This window comes from Chroicocephalus ridibundus, chromosome 3, assembly GCF_963924245.1.
Source record: "Chroicocephalus ridibundus chromosome 3, bChrRid1.1, whole genome shotgun sequence".
In the NCBI taxonomy this organism is placed as follows: Eukaryota; Metazoa; Chordata; class Aves; order Charadriiformes; family Laridae; genus Chroicocephalus; species Chroicocephalus ridibundus.
Window position 1 is genome coordinate 82,230,824 of NC_086286.1, and position 22,917 is coordinate 82,253,740.

The window sequence follows — 22,917 nt, forward strand, 5'->3', positions numbered from 1 at the left end:
TTGTCCATCGCTGACTGGACCCATGCTAGGGAGTCATTTTGAGGCCCTGCTCTTAGGAGCGGTTTGATTAGCACTGTACTCGTTCTACTTTGAATAATATATGTGTAGCCATGCATATAAGTAGTTAATCACAAGCATATTGTCTACTTTACCGATAGTTATCATTTGTAATGCTGAAATACATATTTGCTGCTGCTATTGGTTGCTGCTACTACTGATTGCAGTTACTATTGAGATATCTATAGTTGCTTTATTTTTATTAATCAAAAGTATACTTTCTTTACTAATAGTAATTTGTTGTAATCTATAATAAAGAAGTTTAGGAAATAAAACCTCCATTATTATGTATTAGGGAATCCTGAGAACCCACTGATGTGATCTTCACACACCCACAGGTTTGGTACCTTTCATAGGTCGTGACATCTCCTGAGGAGAGAATAACCATGGAGACACCAAGTGATGATGGGGGGAGAGAGGTTAGGGGTTAGTAGTTCATTCATAGCCACTCTTTCGTTTGCCTGAAATACCAACATTTTGTAGATTTAACTGCAGACTAACCTTCTGGGGTTTTTTTAGCAGAATTTATAATTGTTATAAATATATACAATTTTATGAAATCATTTACATATTCATGGTCTGCCAGTAGCTGTGGATCCGTAACGTGTTTGCTCCTTGATCCCATTTTCGTCTTTGCTTTGTGGTTCAGGTTAGGTTTCCCTGTTTTGACTCCTGCCATCAACAAGAAGTCAGGCCAATATAATGATAGTCACAACACCAGTGAAGTAAAAAAGTCCAGTCTGATTAATTGCTTTCAAGAAAAGTGAGAGTAGAATAATGATTCTTTTAGTCAGAGTGGGGGAAAAAAAACCAAAACTGCTTTCAGATCTCAACTTTAAGGTAAAGATTATTTATTTAGTTACTTGCCTGGGACACGTTACAATTTACATTTGTTCCTGTCTTCATAGCGATGCCTCCGAATAGAATAAATAAAGTAAGCCAAAATGGAAAAATTCTCATCTATCATTGTCACATGATATTAGATATTTTCATTTTTATAATGCTAAGTTAATGTTTAGTTGTTCACAAATTTCTAGCAGTGTTAAGATTCTTTATAAGAAGATTATAATAATTTTAAAGCTCATTGAAATCAGTGGAAGTTTTTCTATTGGCTTAGTGAAATTTAGATTAGGCTTTTTGTGTTGATAAAAATATCAGTTCATTTTGTAAATGAAAACTTATTTTAACAAGACTGGCGGTTTTTTTGTTTGGTTTCATTTTGGTTTTTTTTAGTCTGGCCTGCAACTCTTCTCTATTTTTTTGATGCTCTCTATTTGCCAATGAGAATGTATTAATTACCAATGTTTTAGACATAAACTACTCTTTGATACACGGGTCAAATCAGAAAGTGATATTTGAGCTGTTAATGAACTGAAATAGCTGGCTTGCTTACATAGATCAACCATTTGCACTATTATCTCTTTTAATTTTGTTAGTGGAGATCTACTGCTGCTCATCTGATTTTTATTTTTTCCCCACAAAATATAAAAAGAAGTGGCAACAAATTAGCGAAGGAAAAATTACAAGACATGATGTCAGTATCTATTCAAACTTCCCTTCCCCTGAAAATCAAGCACAAACCTAAGAGGAATCTCTCAGGTTTTCTGGTTTAAGACAAAACAGCAAATAGTCAAAACCAAACAAATTTTCACATTGAAAGAACATTCTGGCATTTCTGTTTCTTGTAACTGCTAGAAATAACTGCTAGAACGTATTATGCAGGGAAAGTAAATCTGGATTTGAAGTTAGATCAAGATGAACCCCAGTCAGCCGAGTACAGAAAATATAGGTTATTTTTCTCAACTCACAGAGGTCTGACTGATCTTGGTTGTCAGCAGAAATATGAAGACTAGGTAAGGTTCTGTAAAAGTATAATCTCTTTCAAATTGTATTTTGTCCAAATAAGTGAAAGAATCAATAAATATTGCTTAGCTTGCTCTTGAATTATTTCAGTCTTGTTTCTTAAAAGGAAACTCTCACAGTACGGTACCTAGTGGGCAATGATTAAAGCCCTCCCCTAAGAAAAGCAAACAAGAGAGCGCTGCCTTTGGGAAGTGAGTCCGTAAGGCTTCAATAGCCAGCAATGACACCTCTGTCTGGATAGCCACGAGACCTGTTCCATCTCCATTTTCACCACTATTTTCCATTTTATTGTCTTCTCAGATATTTTTAATTATTTTGTTGGATTCTTGTGTAATCTCTTTTTACCCATGATCCTTCTCTTTCCTTTTTTTTTTTTTTCATTGCTGCTTTATGTATCCATCATGATCATTTCTGGTAGCAGTACTTTGAAAAAAGAGAAACATGGTAATACTGATTTATCTCAGCAGGTGAAAGTCCTGTTAACTTTCCAGATTCAGTAGCGTTTAAGCAATGATATAAATTTCTCCAGCAATACTCTGTTTTGTTCCTAATTCAAATTTATGTCGCCATCTATCTTTCTGAAAATTGGACATGTGCAGTCACCCTGTCTACAAAGAATTTGTGTATCTAACTGAATGCCTTTGAAATTCTATGAAAAATTGTGCATCTCTGTTCCTCAAAATGCAATCAAGTAAGATATTTTATGTTAGATTTATGTGAAAAAAACTCATCCACAAAAGAATACAATCACAGATGAGGGAGCCCTGGCTGCTCGTAGGCCCATCACAGGGTTTGTCAGCCCATTTAAGGCCCACCTCCACAAACCCCAAAAAAGAAAGGGGCAAGAAGGAAGGTGGGAAACCCAAATTGAGGACTCAGAGGAAGGGACACCCTATCGGGACCTCCCCCAGGGACGTTCAAGAAGACCGTCAGCCTCATTGTCCAGATGTAAAGTAGATCAAAATGCATTAATACTGCAGCACCTTTTGGATTGAGGGACGCATTACGGACTACGGGGGAATAGCATTTGGGGATTGTGGCAGATTTATTATGGGACGTTTAGAAGAAGAAACAAAACCAGGAAAAGGAAGGGATTTAAGTGATTTCTAAAGGAACAAGAGCAGGAAAGTAGAAGTCTAAGGGGATAGAAACAGCTGGTCACATGTAAAAAGTTTGCTTGTTATTATGCTTATCTGGCCATGCCCTGCGCTTAATCAGCACAGTTTTTCCTTTCTTCTTCTAAGTTCCTGTCACAGAATCAAATAATCACTGAATGGTTGAAGTTGGAAGGGACCTTTGGAGGTCACCTTGTCAACTTCCCTCGATGAAGCAGGGCCTTCTAGATTCAGTTGCCCAGGACCATTTCCAGATGGCTTTTGAATATCTCCAAGGATGGATACACCACAGCCTCACTACGAAATCTGTGCCACTGCTCAGTCACAGTAAAAAAGTGTTTCAAAATGTTCAGAGGGAAGCTCCTGTGTTTCAATTTGTGCCCATTGTTTCTTGTCCTGTCACTGGGCACCACTGAAAAGAGCCTGGCTCTGTCTTCTTTGCACCCTCCCTTCAGGTGTTTATATACCTTGATGAGACTCAATCCACCTTACTGTCTGCTCAGCCAGCCCATACTTCAACAGCTTCTCTATGAGGATCTTATGGGAGTGTCAAAGACCTTACTGAAGTCCGGGTAGACAATGTCTACTGCTCTCCCCTCATCTACCAGGCCAGTCATTTAATTGTAGAAGTTTATCAAAGTGGTCAGGCATGACTACCCCTTGGTGAAGCCATGCTGACTATTTATGTTTTTCTTGTTCATGTGCCTAGATGAGCTGCTCATGTTCCCACTGATCAAGGTGAGGCTGTCTGCCCTGGAGTTCCTTAGGTCTTCCTTTTTGCAATTCTTGAAGATAAGAATGACATGTGCTTTCTTCCAGCCCTCAGGCAGCTGTCCCATTCTCCTTGATTGTTCAAAGATTATTGAGAGTGGTTTTGTCATGACATCAGCCAGCTCCCTGAGCACTTCTGGGTGCATCCCATCAGGGTCCCTGGACTTACGTCTGTCTGTTTGTTTAAATATTCCCTGAAATTATCTTCTTCCACCAATGGTACATGTTCCTTGCTCCAGATTTTCCCCTAATCCCTGGGATTCTTGAAGACCAGTCTTGCTGGTAAACACTGAGGCAAAGAATGCATTCAACCTTTTCCACGTCCTGTATCATCATGTCCCCAGGCCCATTCAGCAGCAGGCCCACATTTTCATTAACGTTCTTTTTGTCACCTATGTACTTGTAGAAGCCCTTCTTGTTGTCTTTGACATCCCTTACCAAATGCAGTTCCAGCAGGACTTTGGCTTTCTTCATCCCTGCATACTCAGACATTATATCGGTATTCCTCTCAGGTTATCTGCCTCTCTTTCCATCTTCTGTATACTTCCTTTTTATCGTCCTCCTTCCCTCCAGGTCCTTATCCCCTTGCAAGCAGATCTATGAAGAGACTGAAGTCTGATCTTCAGAAGGCCTGTGTGACTTTATGATGGGTGGGTCAGCTACTGGGCACCAAGGAAGTTCCATCCAGCTGTGTGGGTTTGTGTGTGCATACACACGCACATATGAGTGAGAAGGCATTGTACCAGCAACTGGAGTGGGGCTGCAGCCTTGGGGACTTGTATGTCCAGGCACCAGGAGCTGAGAAGACAGGACTCCAGGGGCAGCTACTGGGAAAACTGAGTGTCTGGGCCAAGGTGCTGAAGAGACCTACATTTTCTATTCTATGATTCTATGATTCTATGATTCTATGATTTTATGTATGTGTGTATATATATATATATGTATGTATATATTTGTATATATATTCTCACTAGTGGACCTCTATTCTGCTTAGCCAAAGAGGGGAGCAGGATGAGGCCATTGGTGCTGTCTGCGTTTGTGTGAGTGCCCTGTGTGTCTGTGATTCGTGTGGCAGGCTGTGTGTATATGTACATATGTGTTGTATACTTGTGGTCTGTGTGCATGTGCTGACATTTTTAGCCTTGTTACTAATTAGACCTGGTGGCAGGGACCTGCAGCAGCCTCACTTCTCTCAGCTTGTCCAGTCCCACCCAGTATTTTCCTCTAACACAGCATAAATACAAAAATCACATCCTGCAAACTACTAGGCACATGTGGCTTACAAGAAAAGGTAGATAAATAAATATGTTCCAACACCATTTTTTCTTTTTTTTTACTAAAACGCCACACCTGAAACAGTGATTTAAAGAAAACTGAAATAAATTAAAATTACAGCTATCTTATAATGTTAAAATACTCCATTTCAATAATTTAGAATGTAATTTTTAAAAGGGACTCTCAACAAAAACCTTATTGATATGTATATCTGTTATTAAATTTTTGAGTTGACAGTATTGGAGTGAAAGTTTCTGCACAAATATAAAAAAAATTTTACCAACTCAAAACTAAGGGTTTTCAGAATTTTACCTGACAATTTTTAATTCCTTGCAGTTTAGGTAGAAAAAATTATGTAACAAAACAAACAAACAAACAAAAAGATTTTTCCAGATGAAAAAAGGAAAGATACTTACAATGAATTTCAGGACTGAGATCTGTTACCTGAAGTGGATTTGCTAAACCCAGTGGACAATGATTGTGCTTCTTGGAAATTTAATGGAAGGCTAAACATGCAGGCTTGATAAGTCTTAAGTTGACATGACGGCAACACTTTATTTTAGGCATCTTCAGTTATGGCACCAAAATGACTTTGGGTTCAGTGTATGAAAACTGACAAATAATAGAAAGAATTGTTATTGTTAATTACTCTGACCATATTAGGAACAATATTTCGATGTGCCAACTCTGCAAAGCATTTGGGCTCCTGAAGAAAACACCAGTGGTTGACATGCAGGAGTTACACTATACTAATACCTAGCCAGGAAGGATGAAGGACTGATTATCTTAAACATCTGCAAAAAGAAAAGTTGAGTTTCTTGGGAAGCCTTGGAAGCAATTAAAGAGGAAAATATAAACTTAAGTGCACTAGAAATGTCAGTGTAGTTAATTTTCCCAAAGAAAATACATCTGGAATACACATACACACTTACATTACTGGATACAAAAAGTTATATAAAGAAGGTGAATCAATGGTCAATACTCAAAAAAGAACCCTGACCTCCAATTGAGATAATTTAATTTCAACATGGTTTTTAGGTTTGATTTCACCTTCAGTCACATCAGAAAGTTGCCCTTGGGATTGATTCTCAGTTCAAATCTGTTCACTCTAGACCTGAATGCAGGTTTTCACAAAAGATGGATGAGTCTTGTAACCTCCACTTTCTTTGTCACAGCATATGTGTTCCACTTCAAAAAGTGTGTGAAAAGTCTGGAGTTCTGGTTTTGTACGGGTGAGTTGGCATACTTGTAAAGTTTTTATCCTGTCTTAACTTGATTTCTCTGTTAATTTTAGTAGAATTGAAGTATGTTTGTACCCTATGACCCTGTGGTATAACATTTTAACTTCGGTCTATCCATGTCTAAGTCTTTTGGAGTTTCATTGTGGATTTCTGGATTTCCTCAGCACATATTAGTTTGATTCCATGTGTGTTCTGTGATATTTTTAGTAACCCATAAATAGCATAAACGCTGCAGGATGCTTGCATCCTGTAGAAAGAGATCTGGCTTGCTCTTCTTCAGTTAGCTAATGCATTGCACAAGAAACATGTACCTTAGAGCTGGCAAACCTTGTTCATTTAATTTAGTTTTAAAAGGTTTCAGCAAGGTGCATGAATTAGCAGGTGTTAGTCCAGTGAATCATAATTTAGACAATAGATGACCAAACTGACAAGTTAACTTCATAGAATCATAGAACGGTTAGAGTTGGAAGGGACCTTAAAGACCTTCTAGTTCCAACCCCGCTGACATGGGCAGGGACACCTCCAACTAGACCAGGTTATGCAAAGCCCATTCACCTTGGCCTTGAACACTTCCAGGGATGGGACTGCGACAACTTACCTGGGCAACCTGTTCCAGTGTCTCACCACCCTCACAGTAAAGAATTTCTTCCTAATATCTAATCTAACCTCTTTCATTTTAAAACCACTACCTTTCATTCTAATATTACACTCCCTGATAAAAAGTCCCTCCCCATCTTTTCTGTAGGCCCCCTTGAAATACTAGAAGGCTGCTATAAGGTCTCCCTGGAGCCTTCTCTTCTCCAGGGTAACAACCCCAGCTCTCTCAGCCTGTCTTCATAATAGAATCATAGAATCATAGAATCATTTAGGTTGGAAAAGACCCTTGGGATCATTGAGTCCAACCATCAACTTCACTCTACAAAGTTCTCCCTTACACCATATCCCTTAACACCACATCTAAAGGAGTCTTAAACACATTCAGGGATGGTGACTCCACCACCTCCCTGGGCAGCCTATTCCAGCGTCTGACCACTCTTTCTGTGAAGAATTTTTTCCTAATGTCCAGCCTAAACCTACCCTGCTGTGGCTTGAACCCATTCCCTCTTGTTCTATTGCTAATTACCTGTGAGAAGAGACCAGCACCAACCTCCCTACAGTGTCGTTTCAAGTAGTTGTAGAGAGCGATGAGGTCTCCCCTCAGCCTCCTCTTCCTCAAACTAAACAGTCCCAGCTCCTTCAATCGCTCCTCATAAGATTTATTCTCCAGGCCCTTCACCAGCTTCATTGCCCTCCTCTGCACTCGCTCCAGCACCTCGATATCTCTCTTGTATTGAGGTGCCCAGAACTGGACACAATACTCAAGGTGTGGCCTCACCAGTGCTGAGTACAGGGGGACAATCACCTCCCTCCTTCTGCTGGTCACACTATTTCTAACACAAACCAGGATGCCATTGGCCCTCTTGGCCACCTGGGCACACTGCTGGCTCATGTTCAGCTGCTTGTCAATTAGAACCCCCAGGTCCTTTTCTGCCAGGCAGCTCTCCCGCCACTCTTCCCCAAGCCTGTAGCGATGCATGGGGTTGTTGTGGCAACATTGTGTTACAATTTTGTGTTGCAATTGTGTTACAATTTCTTAATGAAGCTACTATATCAAGCACGATATAAGACTAGGCGAAATAGTAATTTAAAATAGTAATTTAAGCTAGAAATAAGTTTATAAATATGAAAAAGAATTTTGCACTACCCCGCCCCCTCCCCCCCAAAAAAGCCAAACCCGAAACCAATACCACACACCCACACAAATGACAAGGACACAATAATTACAGCAATAAGGAACCAACGTTGATCTAGGAAAAAACTTCCAAGTTAGCCTGAGAGAGAGAGGGGTAAGACAGGGAAAGAGGTTTTAGGGATATTTTTAATGTAACTGAGTTATTTCAGTTGACAGCTAAGAAACTGTAGTGAGTATAGTTCGAATGCAGTTAACTTTCTTCATAGCAGCCCATAAGGTGCTGTGTTTTGGATTTGTGACTAAACAGTTGATAACACGCCAATGTTTTGACTGTTGTTGAACACTGTTTGTGCAGCTTTAAAGCCTTCTCTGTTTCTCACTTTGCCACCCCAGCAAGTAGGTACAGGGTGAGCAGGAGTTTGGGAAGGGACACAGCCAGGACAACTGACCCCAAATGACCAAAAGGGTATTCCATGTCATCTAACTGGGGGTTTGGTCTTCCAAAATAGCCTTATCTTGGAGACTGACTAAGAATGTGTCTGCGGGTGGGAGGTGGTGAGTGGAGGCTTTTGCACAGAGATCGCAGCTATGTATGGATATATACTGTAATGAAAAAGGGTGTAAGAGATGGAGGGGGGGAGAAAATTACTCTAACAATTTGTAAAAATAAATACATACTCACAAATCCAGATTCTGAAAATGCTGCCTCAAGAACTGGCTGATGTTATGTTCTTTGTAATTTCACCTGTAAATTCATACATAAACTTTATTTCGGAAGACTATTTCTTAACTTCCTCTAATAATTTTAAATGTGATTCATGTGACAAAAAAATCAAGAGACGGTTTCTTATTTCAAATCTCTTAAATAATCTGGTCTTCAGCATTTTAAAATAAAACCGTAATTGTACCTCCTAAATTTGTATCCCCCAGATATATAGGTGTGGAAGGCATAGGAAACAGCAGTAGTACTGACTGAATTGAATAATAACAAGAGTGAATATTATTAATTGAATAAAGCATTTAGTTATTGCAGTCTCAATCTGGAGCAAAAGGAAATATATTTTATGCATTTCTTCATTAAATTTTACTTATATGTCATTATGAAAAAAATAAAATTATCGACCATATCCATCCTCAGTTCAGCTTATTAGACCATGAGTCAAGAGATTAGAAAATTCAACATTTTTTTCTTGTTTAATGAATGAAAACTGTTATTTGCTAGTTCCTTGAAAATCCCACCTTAGGTGAAGGATAAACTTAAAGAGTTCATGGAGCTGTGAATATTTCTAATATGAAGAAAGTTGTCTCTTGCTCTCTGCAATTTGGAAGTTCCACCAAAAAGAATCATTAAAAATTCTAACCTTGTTACAAAACGTGGCAGAAAAATGGTCCTTCTAGGGTCCGATTAGGTTCAGCACTTTATGTCAATCTGGCAAAAACTCTTCATTTTCACAAGCTCATCATCTAATTTAGCTGATAGGAAAGGATTGAAGATCCTTTGCTATACTTCTGCACTTCTAGATATTTATCTTATTAATCAAAAGACTATCAATCACATTCAAAAGATCATCCACAAAATGTAAAGCATATTCTTCTATTTAATTTTCATTTTATTGTGTAGTTTCAGTTGTATTCTTATTCTAAATTTCTTTAACTATTTTATCACTGAAAAAATTATGGCATTACAGATGTGCATGTGCTTGTGAATAGTATTGTGTACTGTTGCTATTCTACTGTTGTTTCATACAATTGAATTGAAGCAGGACACTGTTTCATGAAAATAGTGTCATGCTGGACTGGAACTTTACGGAAGAATGACTAGTATTTATTGCTCATACAAAGACATCTGCAGGCCTCTTATGGCCCTCTGCACAAAACCAAGTTTTTGTTTCAAGGATTTTGCTATCTAAAATACTAGTGAATACAATTGCTGAGAGAAAAAAAATGCTAAGAAGGAAGTGAACTCTTTTGGTGCCTGGAGCGCAACATTAAATCTGTAATTGATCAGAGATAGAGATAGGATTTATATTAAATTATATTTTGTTATATTTTGGCTGAACATTAATGCCTAAGTCACTGTTCTATTTCTCTTTTTAGAATGAAAGGTGTGGAGGATATGCAGGTAATATGTCACTCCAGCAATGAGAAACGAGTGATGCAGGACAAGTACAGTTCCCCTCTTCTTTTCCAGAAAAAAAGAAATATATTGTACTGAGAAATTCAGGATATGCAGTATTTGAAACTTAGAAAGATATGCCCTTTGTCATACCAGTATATCCCAAGATACTAATGTAATTGTTTCTTTAGGTTCTGGAGGAACAATAGGAACTAATGTGCATTAGACAAGTCAGTTCATGCTACTCTCTTAAAAAGATCTGCCCACAGCAAAATGGCCAACCTACATTTAGTAAAGTCCTGTAACCAATGGAATTTCCACTCCACCATCACCCACCCATCATCATTTGGTCACCTAATAATTACCTTCAACAAGTATTTCTTAATTTGAGAGACTTTCGTTCACACCTTATCTGCTTTGCTGCATACCTCATTCACATGTTTGGATGGACTCTCATAAAGCGCTGACACTCAGTAAAGCACACCAAACAAACCAAAATCAGCCAACCCCTCAACTCAATTGAGATCATTATAATAAAGGACATTGTTCACATGCATCTGCCACTAACAGATAGCCAGTTCAGATTAATTGTACTTGTTGGAGGCGTTATTTTATTTTGATAATTAGGAAATTCCCTCAGCTTTGTGTCCATTTAATTGATTAATTCAGACAAGTAGCTGGACTGGAACACCCTCCAGTCTAGTATAGCAAGTGATTTTCTTTTCAATACAACATTTCTAAACATTCACCTGACAAACTTAAATGAAATTACAAAAGTCAAAATGAAATCATAAAAGAGGAAGACTTTCCTCATTAATAACTGGCCTAAGTAATTTATGAACCTTTATGTCACCCCAAAATCTACAGAAATTCTTGCAGTACAAAAGGAAGAAGAAATATTTATTGGATTATAATATTTAAAACTCAGCAAGATACAATATACATTTTCAATAGAAAAGAAACATTAACTTTTCATCGCCTATTGATAGGAAGAGACAATAATCCAATTTGTACTACCATAGTTACAAAAGACTTCTGTTATCATCTGACACAATTTCAAATCATCAAGTTCAGAGAGACTTCTTTGTTTTATTTTATGCCAGTAAATTAGAATTACCTACAACTTTTTTCTACTTCTGTCACAGAAAAAATAAATTTAAAAAATGGTCAGTACAGTGATTTCTGTGACCTTTCTGATTTAGTACTGAACCTCTGGTACAGAAGGGAATTTTATGATGGTTAGGATGAACTTTTGGTTTCAGATACAGTAATTCCCTAGGTCTAAAGTAATTGCCAGGATAGCGAGAACAACGATCCAGAGCCCTGTCTTTAATTGGTTTAAGCCAGCTTTCTAGACAAAAGCAGAAGCTAGAGCAAAATAAGGGTTAATTATGAGAATTTTTAAATAAGAAGTATACCTTATACTTTTGGTGTTTTCTGTTATTTCCCCGCCTTTTTTTTATATATATTTTAAATGTGACTCCTGAAAAAATTCTGCTGCCTTAAGCCCTCCAAATAAATATTGGTTTGAATAAATATTTCCTTTCTAAAATTATTTTTCCATGAGTTATATACATAGGAGTAAATATATGTCCTGGCTGTCACAATTCAATGTCTTAGATTGCTATTATTTTAAAAAATAAACTTACACACTTCTATCATGGTCCTTAAAGGTATATTCTTAAATCCACAGATAACTATGAAAATAACTACTCAGGCATATAAGAAAAAGCTTATAACTTATGCAGAAACTCATGAGCACTCTAAAATTTACACTGGAATGAAATTCAGGCTGACTTTATACACTCATTTCCAAATCTTTTAATTTTTAAGCTTATCCTCTACCTCCCTTCTCTTCCACTCCTCCTGTCCTTGATCAGTCACTATATAACTGTAGAGGAAATGAAATGAATAATTGTTCAAACTGACTGGTGAGTGCTACAAGACTTAAAATTTGTAATGAAATTCAGGTCAAAATAAAGCATGTAGTGACGTTTGACAGATCCAAAGGGGAAGAAAAGTAGAGAAAGGAGAATTATAAGCTTGAGGCTGGACTCCTAATGTCTACTTAAATTTTGCATTAGGTATCCAATCTTTGAAAATGACCCTTCATATATATTTGCAATTTTTCAGATTATAACAACTTTTCAACCTAACAGTTGTTTTCAAGGATGTCCAGGGTTTGTTCATTTAACTTTTCTCCATATTATATGACATTTTCTTTCTCTCCAGGTATAAATCTTTATGCCTGTACAGCACTCCGAAAAGGTGATTCAACAGTCAATCTAGAAGTGCTGAGTTTTAAATGTATCATCAGTAGCACTATTTTAGTCAATGCATAAAATTCAGTCTTTTCTTAAATATTCTTTTAAACATTAGACTTACACTTTTGCTTAGACCTCTCTAACAAAGCTCAAATGATGTAATAATTACACTAGTAATAGAAATGATGAATGATAAATATAAAGAAAAATCATAGAACCATAGAATCATAGAATGGTTAGAGCAGAGTAGAGGGGCAGAATCACTTCCCTTGGCCTGTTGGCCATGCTTCTTTTGATGCAGCCCATCATGTGGTTGGCTTTCTGGGCTGTGAGTGCACATTACTGCCTCATGTTGAGCTTCTCATCCACCATCCACCTCCCAAGTCCTTCTCCTCAGGGCTGCTCTCAATCCATTCTGCACACAGCACCCAGCCTGTGTTTGTGCTTGGGGTTACTCCAACCCACTTGCTCTTGCCCTTGTTGAACTTCATGAGGCTTGCACAGGCCCACTTCTCAAGCCTTTCCAGGACCCTTTGGATGGCATCCCTTCCCTCCAGCGTGTTGACCGCTCCACACAGATTGGTGTTGTTGGCAAACTTGCAGAAGGTGCACACAATTCCACTATCTGTGTGGCCAACAAAGATGTTAAATACTATCGGTTCCAGTACCGACCCCGGAGGAGCACCACTCATCACCAGTCACCGCTTGGACATCAAGCCGTTGACTGCAAGTCTTTGAGTTTGGCCATCCAGCCAATTCCTTATCCATTGAGTGGTTCATCTGTCAAACCTGTATCTCTCCAACTTAGAGACAAGGATGTCATCTGGGACAGTGTCAAATGCCTTGCACAAGTCCAGGTAGATGATGTCAGTTGCTCTTCCCTTATCCACCAGTGCTGTAACACCATCATAGAAGGCCACCGAATTTGTCAGGTGCAATTTGCCCTTAATGAAGCCATGTTGGCTGTCACCAGTCATCTCCTTATTTTCCATTTGCCTCAGCATAGTTTCCAGGAGGATCTGCTTCATGATTTTGCTGGGCACAGAGGCAATGGTCACTGGTCTGTAGTTCCCGGGTCCTTCATTTTTCTCTTTTTAAAAATGGGGGTTATGTTTCCCCTTTTCTAGTCAATGGGAACTTCACCGACTGCTATGACTTCTCAAATATGATGGATATTTTGAAAATAAATTCTGAAAATTTTTATAAGCATGACTAAAAGTCACAATGACATCTTAAATTATTCATCAGATGAGCAATAAAGAAATAAAAATTCTGTAATATGTCTGAACAATTATGACAATGAATACTTTGACATAAATTGGGTTGTGGTGTTTGTATCAGATCATAATTCAATGTTTAAAGGTACACAGCTAATGTTGCAGATTTTAGTTGTCACCCAGTAGCCCTGACTCATTTAACTGAAGTCATATAAGACAGTAGTTTGAAAGAGAATCTCATATTTACTCACAGCCATCTTTCAAATGTGCCTGTCTACTGAATACATCTAAGCAAATATCTTTGTCTTTTCATATGTAATTTTTAAAGCTGTTGTTTACTCACAACAGGATCTACAGGTGACAGTTTGTTTTTCAGATGCAAATTTTCCATGCACTTAACAACTGTGTCTGTGTTTGCCAAGCAGCACATTTGTAATCGAACAGCTAGGTATCCTAAATGAAGACCAGTAATTAAAGTCTTTTATGCATTTATCAAATTGGCCTGATAATCACAGGTGGGATAAGAAGATTAGGGCTCCATTGAAAATTAATATAATATCCTGTTTTACATTTCCATCCCTTCTGATTCTTTATTTTTTCTTCTGTTAGTAAAAACAAATCTCCTTATAGCCTCAGTCAGTGTTCTCTTTTCTCTATGTGATTTAGACTATAGTGTATAAAGCTTTTGTTTCCTCTATTGGTAAAAACAGATACAAGATTTTCTACAGTCAAGACAAAAATTTTCCTTTACTAGTAAAATTTTAGTTGGAAGTACAGTAGATGTTACCTTATTATATAACATTTGAAATAATACTGAATAATATCTGCTAAGAACATTTCTAAAATATGTTAGAGCATTAGGCCTAATCTTACATTTTCATGACTTAATTTTCAATACCCTACTAAATTTTTTCTATTCACTTTTGCTTGTCATTGCCTGATAATCTATCTAATGATCTTCAGGAAAAGCAGCTACCTGATTTATAGTGATGTCTCAGTCTAATTATTGGTGTCTTCCACTGAAAAGAGTTTCAATGGTTGTTTGAGAGGGTAGTGGTAAACTTATTTGAGAAACTGCGCAATGTGATAACAAGTTCGAAGTTTTTCCTTTGCATGTGAGCTGCCATAAGAATATGAGTGTAATGAACTGAAGTGTAATTCAAAAAAAGTCCCAGGAAGTATATGACTCCTCAGCTTCCCTTCAGAACAAAAACTGCCTAGTTTCATCCTTATCTAAAGAATGATCATTCAAATACAAAGATTCTTCAGGTTTTTTATATCATACCTCATTTATGTCAGTGCACATTTTCTAATCAAAGTATCATTTGGACTTAAATGCATGTTTTTAGAAGGACTGGTCACTAAACAACAATCTCTGGCTTGACATTTTCTTTCTTGTAGCAGTTAACTTTCTGAAATGCTAGTATTAGCCCAGTGTAGGAGCAAGCTTACTTACATGCATGTCCATTTAGAATTTCAAGCCCGAGGTGATACCTTGCTGTTTTCATAAATTTTAGTGCTCATTTATTGTTTGCCTTTAAAAATTAACTGGAATACTAGGTACTTTAGATTAACATATAGTAAAAATACATCCTGTTCATGAATGTCTGCTCACTGTTTTAAAATATGAACAAGGGGTATAAAGCTGTAAAATTACTTACAGGATTGTGGGCAAGTGATGTGCAGTCTTTTAACCCTAATGGAGTGATCAAATTTCTCACACAGATTTTAGCAATAAGAGTATATTTATTAGAGCTATAAGACAAACCACTAATACTCATCAACACAGTTGTCAAGAGCAGACTATGCTATTTTTTCCTGCCAGATTGGATACCATGGCAACACCTGGTTAGGAGAAGCTGAAGAAATATTTGAAGGTTTGCAATTGTTAAAGCCATTGAACTGTAACAGACATGTATTAATTGCAAGTGAATATGACAGCACATACCAGGTTTCTGAAAAGGAAGAAAACATCAGCATCATTCCAGACTGGGGAACGGAACAAGAGATGAATCAAATACTGTGATGTTTGACTTCAAACCTGGTGTCATGCCTGTGTGCTCATCATTTACAAGGTCTGGGGAAAAGGTGGAATTGTATTACTGTAGAAATATTTTCCAGAAATACTTTAAATAGATGGGAAAAAAAAAAAAAGAAACCATTGCCTTACAGCTTAAAAGGGCAAAAATTATACATTTAAAAGTATCTCTAAAAACATTTGAGAGTTCCGATCAAGTGCAATCACAGTGATTTCACGTGAAAAAAATTGTGGCAGCATGAAAGTTTCCTTGGATACTGCTGGCAAATCAGCTTCCAGAAAGACACAGTACTTAAACCTAGTATGCACTTTTAGGGGAGTTATGACAGAATGCTATTTTTGTTTTGTCTATGCATGCAAAATCAGAAAGGATGTTAAATATACTCAAATGGCCAGCAAACATTTTAATATAGGTTTTAAATACTGTAACTATTGTATATGCAGACAGCAAACTATAATCTTCTTCAGACATGTAAGAATGCTTGCAGCTGCCTTTATGTCAGTATTTCAAAGTGTGAATATTTTCATGCATTATTGAAATGACAGTACACAGGAAACAGGTATAATTGACAACAGTTTGACTGCTTTTTCAAGCTAAAGAAAAATCCTCTCAGTTCTTAGAGCAAGCTGTTTACACTATGCTACGCCTTCTGTTATATGACAAATGCCAATTTTACATCTGATTATATAATAAACAGAATATGAACTAAATTAGATAAAGTTAATCATGGTGCAGAGAACCTCTGAATAACCTCTATGCTTCTTAATTCCATGTGAAGAGGGAATGTGCCTGCTTGAATAAGGCTTCTGTAACAGGAGAGGAGGTGAATGTTACAGAGAGAGGGAAGCTAGGCTGGAATTCGAGAAACTGATACAGGTTCTCTCTGCTGCCATAGACTTCTTGTGGGAAACTGACAAATTCTCTAATGCTAATTCTGCAATGCCAAATCCAAAGATTCACAGGAGAAATAACAGCCCTGGGCTGCTCTGTGTGTACACAGATTGAGGACCTGCAGAATTTCTTCCAAGATATCTGAGCAGTTGTTTGGAGATCCTGAATATAATACTCAAAAATGATTGCAGACCTCAAATCCTAGTTAACTAGGTTTCAAAGTACTGATGGAAAACACATTTTTTGGCACTTTTTTTAATAAACAATCCAGAAGAAGTTTTTCTGGGATAATATTTGAGATACTACTTTACACATGTGGCATTTTAAAAAGCAGCTACAGTTTTGAAATAAAACTGATTTTTGAGGGTTAGAGATGCCACATACAGGTCTCATGTATTTGAATAGCCTCCTCAATGGAACTGGTTGTCCAGAATATATCCACATGTGAAGAATAAACCTTAAGTTTTCTGCTTCTTCAAAATACATACTTAATAGCAGATATGTTAGGCCAAGAAAGTTATTGTGAATTTTTATTTAAAACAGAAAATAAAGTACTTGACTGCAAACCTAAAGAGAAAAATAAGGCATTAATTGCAGCTCCAGGTTATATTCAGTATTGAAATTTTCTTAGCTAAGTGTTAAGTGAGTCCACATCCTTAACTTGATTTTGTACCAGATATCATGATGACATGTGGATTTCTTCTCCTTCATGTCCTTTGGAATGAACTACTCTGTCTTTACCATCACCGTTGGGCCCCAGGCTTTTGGGAACAAAAAGCCAGGTTGATGCAAACCCAGACCCACCATCAGTGAAGGAAGAGTTGCTATGTGAACTATTACAGGAGCTTGACCCCTACAAATCTATGATCTCTGACATTATCCACCCAAGGGTGCTAAGAGAGCTGGCTGATGTCATTGCAAGGCCACTCTCCATAATCTTTGAGAAGTCATAGAGATAAAGGGATGTCACGGAGATCAAGGGATGTCACAGAAGACGGGAAGGTTAATGTCACTCCCATCTAGAAGACGGGTTTAAAGGAGGATCCGTGAAATTATAGGCCCATCAGTCTTACTTCAGTGTCTGGGAAAAATATGGAATGAATCCTCCTAGAGGTTATCATAAGTCATATGCAGCACATGACTGGGAAAAACCAGCATGGATTCACCAAAGGCAAATTGTGCTTGACAAACCTGATCGTCTTCTACAACTAAGTTACCATCTCAGTTAATCTGGGGCAAGGGATGAACATAGTCTACCTGGATTTCTCCATGCCTTTTGATATGGTTCCCCACAGCCTCCTCCTAGAGAAATGGATGCATTATTGTCTAGACAAGTAGTCTGTGTGGTGGGTTGGGAACTGGCTGACAGGCCACACCCAGAGGGTGGTGGTAAATAGCTATTCAAACTGGCAACCTGTCACAAGTGGGGTCCCCCAGGGGTCAATATTGGGCCCAATGCCGTTTGAGATCTTCGTAAGTGATCTGAATGATGGGATCAAGTGTACCCTGAAAAAGTTTGCTGATGATACCAAACTGAGTGGGGAAGTGGACATTTTGGAAGGGAGAGCCACCCTGCAGGAAGGCCTGGATGGGCTGGAAGAGTGGGCTAACAAGAACCTTATGAAGTTCAAAAAGGACAAGTGTAAGGTCTTGCACCTTGGAAAAAAGCAGTGCAGCTGTAGACTGGGATCTACCTGGCTGGGGAGCAGCTCTGTGGAAAGGGACCTGGGTGTTCTGGTGGACAACAAGCTCAATATGTGTGAAAAGTGTTCTGCGGCAGAAAAAAAAGCTAACAGGATGCTGGGTTGCATCAACAAGGGCATGACCAGCAGAGATAAAGGAGTCATTAGCCCACTCTACTCAGTGCTTGTCAGGAATACTGTGTTCAGTTTTGGTCCCCACTATATAAAAAAAAGATGTGTACAGACTGGAGAGTGTCCAGAGAAGGTCCACAAGGATCATCAAAGGACTGGGAAGCCTGCTATATGAGAAAAGGCTGAGAGAATTGGGTTTGTTCAGCCTTGAAGAAAAGAAGGCTTAGGGGAGACCTTATCACCATGTTCCACTATTTAAAGGATGGCTACAAAGAAGATGGAGACTTTCTTTTTACAAGGAGTCACATGGAAAAGACTGGGTCATCTTGTCTAGACTGCTCAGCCCATGACTCCAGATGACCCTTGCACGACACTGATCAGCTCAGTGAATGTCCCCATTTTTTTCTTGTTTTTATTTTTCCTGTAGGATCTTATTACCTACCTTTGTTGCTTTTTCTTCTCCAGGCTTCCTGAGCAACAGTCCTGTCTGAACCCTCTCTGTAATTTTACCTTTCTTATCTTTCCGTAGACTTCTCTCAGAGCTCTTTTTCAGCAGCCTGAGTAAGGTTACACGGATGAGCTATATCAGAGCTAGGCCTGGATCCTGAGTACATGGACCACTAAAGGCCTTGCTGGGGCAGAAAAGCTCACTGGGGTGGCCAACAGCTATAGATGAAGGGTTATACTGTGGAGGAGGATGCTATCTTTCTTATTCAGAACTTCTCCAGGACAGTTAGGGCAGATATGTAATTAAATATCTACAGATTGGTATTTGTAGGAAATATTTAGCTCCTAGTTAACTACTTTTAAGATTATTTTGATCATCTTTAAATCACGCATAAGAAAAAGAACCTTTACCATATATTCTGTATTATTCATAGGGTCTACCGCATTCCTCTCTCTCCAAGGAGGCCATACACACTAGCTACTTTGGTAGTCATCTTGCTAGCCAAGCATAAGACTATGTATGTTAGCAGAGTCCAAATCAAAAGCTTTGTTTCGCTGATTTCAGGACTCCTAGTGTCACAGGCTTTTTCCTTTCACTTAGATGTTTCTAACTTACAGTTATTACCTTTTTTTATTTATTATTCTTTTACTCTCTTTTGCATAAACAGCAATATAATTAAATATCCTGTTTTCTTATGAGGGGAAAATAATATTGAACCATAGAATCAGTTAGAATTGTACACACTGCAGATTGATTTATTTACAAAGGATTTGAGTAATTTAAATTGCAATTATATCACATGAAATTGGGGTGAATAGGATTCAGATACTTATCCCTGAACAGAACTAATTCATTAATCTCAAATGTCTGAGATATTTGAAACTGCCTGTTGAATGAGTAGGCTTTACTTTTTTACATAAGTAAGTGAGTATAGCAAAAAGCCTTCCGAATATTTTATTTGTTGATGTTCCCAGAAAAAACTCATTGTTGCCTTCTACTAATGTAGAAGTATAGATATAGTTGAGGATAAGATTTCATGGTTTCAGAGAGGATAATGAGAATAACTTTATTACTGACAAATGTAAAATGTTTAAATTTGTTTGAGAATGTAGTTCAACTTCTTTGTATTTTCATGTTATTCATATTTTCTTGATGAGACAAAGTTTGTATTCCAGTGCTGCCGACTTTCCGTATACATAAAATCTAACAGGAATAGCATTTAAATTTGAAACAATTTTCAAAAAAGTAAAACCAGAACTGATATTTTAGAATGTACTTATTTCAGTTGCATACCTTTATTTCACATATGTAAGAAGTGAAACAAATCATTGAATTTATAAAAATGTAGTATGGCTGGTGCATAGAACATAGAACATCTTCTAAAATTTTGGGACTCTTTCTAGGTCATTTTTACAGGAAGTAGTAATAAATTCTGATCAGCTCATATAATCAGACAAGCTTTTAAATAAACAAAACTGGAGCTTGTCTGTTATTTCCAGCTCTAAAGCTTGGCCTTAATTTTACTTATTACATGAATAGCAACTCCTGGCTGTTTACTCATACCTATAATAATCACTACTAAAAGATGTGTGGCAAATGTTGAAGCCATTTTTAAAAAGGGCAAGAAAGACAATTCAGGGACTTACAATCCAATCTGCTTCTCTTCAGTCCCTGGGAAACACATGGCACAAGTCCTTTTTGTTAAATGTTCCTGGGCCTGTGAAAAAGAAGAAGAAACTGACTGGGAGCAGCCAGCTTGGATTTACCAAGGATAAGAACAGCAGATGTTATCTACCTTAACTACAGCAGAAATTTGTCTCCCACAGCACCTTTGTATCTGAGTTTTGACATCACAATCGAGATGACTCTAGATGAAAAAGGGGTAGATGGACTACTAAATGGAATGAAACTGGCTGGATTGTCAGGCTGAAAGAATAGTACTTAATTTTTCATACTCCACATGAAATTTGGTTACAAGTGGAATTCCTCTGTCCTGCAGGGTAACAAGGGTTTATCCTGTCACCTATCCTGTTTGTCAGTGACCTAGAGGAGGAAGCAGAACATGTCCTCATCAAGGTTGCAGATGATGTCAGACTGGGCAGGGAGAGGAGTGCATTTGACATGCTGGAGAGCAGGAGGCCTTTCAGAGGATCTTAAACTTGGTATAGAAATGGTCCGACAGGATCAACAGATGCAAAGTACCATACAAGGAGCAGACTAACTGTTCTGCATCAGCATGGACTGGAGCATAAGCAACAGATTAAGGGAAGTTATCACTCCCCTCTAGTCTACCCTCATTAGATGTTATCTGGACGACTGTGACCAGCTCTGGGCCACCCAGTTCCAGAACAATGCTGATAAACTTGAATGAGTTCAGCAAAGGGCCACCAAGATGCTCACAGAATGGAGCATGACTGAGGGAACTGGGATTATTAGTGTGGAGACAAGAAAGTTCTGTAGAGGAGACTTAATAGCTAACTTTCAGGACCTAGGAGGAGGTTGCCACGAGAAGACATAGCCAGACATTTTACTGAAGTTGTACAGCATGCAAAAGGACACAATCATCAACACATCATAAATTGAAATGACAGTTTTGAACTGGATATAAGGAGGAAAAGAAAAAAACACTGAAACAATAATTAAGCACTAAAACATGATACCCAGTGGGGTTGTGGAATCTTTGTCCTGGGAGGTTTTCAACACCCAGCTAGAAAAAAGCCTGAGTGACTTGATCTGAATTCAATTTAAACAGAACTTTGAGAATTTGACTGGACATTTTCTGTGGTATCTTCCAACCTGAATAATCCTACAGATCTGCAGAGATACTGCAATTCAATGAACAATAATAAATTGGAAAATGAATATATAAAGGAAATACCTATTCTAGCTTTACAGTTATTTTATTATCTGTTCTGAAATATGACCTGGATGAGGGGACAGTTTGCTGAGGGGCAGCAGCTGTTTGCTGAGGGGCAAGTTTGCTGATGATACAAAACTGGGAGAAGTGGCTGACATACCAGCAGGTTCTGCTGCCATTCAGTGAAATCTTGACAGGCTAGAGAGCTGGACGGAGAGGAACCTAATGAAGTTTAACAAGGGCAAATGTAGGGTCCTGCATCTAGGGAGGAGTAACACCATGCACCAGTACAGGTTAGGGGTTGACCTGCGGGAAAGCAGCTCTGTAGAGAGAAACCTGGGAGTCGTGTTGGACAAGTTGACCATGAGCCAGTAACATGCCCTTGTGGCCAAGAAGGCCAATGAGTGCAGTAAAAGAGCATGCCAGCAGGTCAAGGGAGGTTATCTTCCCCCTCTGCTCTGCTCTGGTGAGGCCACATTTGGAGTACTTTGTTGGTTCTGGGGTCCTCAGTTCCAAAAGAACAAGGAACTAATGGAGAGAGTCCAGCAGAGGGCTACATTCCCGTCAAGGGAATGAAGCACCTGTCTTCTGATGAAAGGCTGATAGATCTGGGTCTCTTTAGCCTGGAGAAGAGAAGACTGAGAGGGGATCTGTCCTGGTTCCAGCGGGGATAGGGTTAATTCTCTCCAGGCTCCATCAGGGACAAAGGTATTCCATCCCATGTGAGCCATGCCCACTCGGGCCTGCCGGGGGAGGGGACAGGAAGTCGTCATTTTGGAGCGGTCTGGGGCATCCCGGTCCGGGTTGGTGAGTGGCGGTTCCGTAATCATGTTTGTATATTCCTCTATCCATATCATTGTTACTGTTTTCTTGTTTCCTTTGCTGTTCTGTTAAACTACCTTTGTCCCAACCCATGAGTTTTGCCGTTTTCTTCCATTTCTTCTCTGTATTGGGGAAGCTCGAGAGAGCAGCACATGGTCCTTTGTTGCCATCTGAGGCCAAACCACAACAGGATCTCATCAGTCCTTATAAATATGTAAAGGGTAGGTGTCAAAAGGATGGCTCAGGGTCTTCTCAGTGGTGCCCAGTAACAGGACAAGGGGCAATGGACACAAGGTAGAACACAGGAAGTTTTCCTCAACATGCGGAAAAACTTCTTTACTTTGAGAGTGACAGAGCACTGGTAAGAATAATCTTTCAGTCTCAACATCTAGTAA